Raw genomic sequence first — 2,426 nt, forward strand, 5'->3', positions numbered from 1 at the left:
GTCCGGCATGTTGTTGATGTTGATCGTGCAACCGGAGAAGGTTGAATTGGTGAAAAATCCAGGCGTAAAATTGTTTGTTGATCTCACAGACACTTATGACAGGCAGCTGGTGTTAGGGATCAAAGCAGAAGATACCGATAAGTTCGGTAGTGACACTGTTAAGTCGCTCGGAGGTGCAAAGACCAACTTCAGTTATAGTCTCATAAGATGAGGCTGCTATTGGCAGTACTTTAGTAGTAATATAGAAGGGCTTTGCCACACCAAATGTTAATATACATTAATACACATTTTCAAAATGGCCGCCAAATTGGTTATATTTTTAAATTATTGTAAAAAAAAGTTCTACAAACAAAAGGTATCTAGTTTTTTGACATATTTTTCAGTTGCTTGTTTGCTATTAAACTTGATCATAATTTGTTAAATATTACAAAAACCTGGTACACCAGATCAAAGCGAGACTTGAACGTGATTTAAAGCTCAGAAGAGAACATCCATAAGTATGTAAAAATAAAAACATTTAAACAAAATACACCCGACAACCCCTTTTCCAGATAAAACAGCCCAGCCCCCTCCCCTTCCGAACTGTCTTTTGTTTTCCTTCCTTTTAATACAATGTATTTCTGAGTTGAGTTCTTGGTTTGAATAAATAGTCATCTTCGTTGTTACCGTCGAAACCATTTTACCGATGTTAAATGTATTTAATGTACCTCTACTTTATTCACTCTATATAAAAGTACACTCGGGTGTTTCCGCCGTGACAATCAGGCGACAGGAATTTGTTACCGAACTTGGAAGCGACCTTCCCATCTGGATCTTCACCAGAGATAGCATTTTCGAAGATTTGCCTTTACAAACTGATCTACCACAGTCAATTTAGTTTTGTCTAGAGAAATATTTGAAATTGTGTCCACTGCATAAAATGTAGGCCGCAATAGCCTATATATTTCAATCACTATAGTTACACTTTGCATTTGGCTCCATTGTCATCAAAATGGTAGTTGGGACGTGAAGCTATACAGCTTATGGTTTACAAATATTTTCTAGTTAAAACTATCTATTCAGTGTGTATCGGTATAATAAAACGGTTAAAGTATGGGGTTGAGATATATAGCAAGTTTCTGGCGTCCCGAGACCAGGTATATTTCCTTCGCCTCGGGAAATAGAACTGGTCTCGGGACAACAAAAAATTGCTATATCCCTCAACCCCATATTTTAACTGTATATTATTATACCTCTACTGAGTTTTTTCCTATATCAAAACAATTCCATAAAATCTCCTATTTCCCTAAAATCACCTTAATCACTCCATCTGAGGGCTAATCCCTTCCCAAATTAGGACTACTCTTTGGAAGAAAGGACTACTCCCTGCAAGAAAGGACCACTCCCTGCCAGACAGAGGACTTATCCCTCATGAATATTTGGAGGAGGAGCTTATAAAATAGAAACCAATGAAAACATTGGTAGGCGGGGCCTTTTCCGTGACGCAGGTGACGTCACATTTTTAGAACCAAATGACAACAGGGAAAATGGCCACCTAATGAAGGTCATTTTGATAATTTTACTTAAGAGCATAGGCATATTTTGGACGCTAAAAGTAGCTTAAATACATAAGCTGTTTTAAAGACTGCAGTGGATTCACTTCAAACTTATTTAACAGAACTGAATGCCGGAAGCGTACACGATTAGGGTCAAGTAACCACATAGGAAGTGAACGTGTGTCCACGCAAGTTTTATGCAGATCTTAAAAAAGTGGATGGGACTAAATATGCTAGGAAATCAATAGTGACCATTAGGTACAGTCTTCTTAAATGCTAGAAATGAAGATATCATCAACGACAATGCATACAGCACTTCCAATAATATATTTTTTCTCTTTGAAATTGTTTAAAGGAAATGAATAGATTAATTCATTTGTTAAATTGCCTTTAATTTCGTTATAATAAAACAGTTATAGAATGGAAAATTCGGAGAATAGCAAATGTATGGTCATCCTTGGTGATAAACTATTTCCCTCGACGGCTTCGCTTTCACCTCAGGGGACCATAAATTTGATATTTCCCTCATACCCATTCTATAACTGTACAATATACTGATTAGCCAATGTGACAAAACTGTGTCATTCATCTAGCCGATACATGTATCAATAACAGGGACCTGTCCGTGTGACGTAGATCGTACCACGTACTTACTATTAGTTCACTAAAAACTAACAATGCGGGTTGTTGAGGATCATCAATGTTTCAACAATTTCTACACTTGTACCTAATTCAATTAGACTTCACAAATAGGTAACCAAACCCTGAGGTTTTATTGAGTTATGGCCCTTTCAAAAAATCGGGAAAATATTGTCCAGACATCTCCTACTTATATTGTAGGTCAATTTCAACGAAACTTGATGCATATGATAAGTACCTCCTGTCATTGTG

This window comes from Mizuhopecten yessoensis, unplaced genomic scaffold, assembly GCF_002113885.1.
Source record: "Mizuhopecten yessoensis strain PY_sf001 unplaced genomic scaffold, ASM211388v2 scaffold715947, whole genome shotgun sequence".
NCBI lineage: Eukaryota > Metazoa > Mollusca > Bivalvia > Pectinida > Pectinidae > Mizuhopecten > Mizuhopecten yessoensis.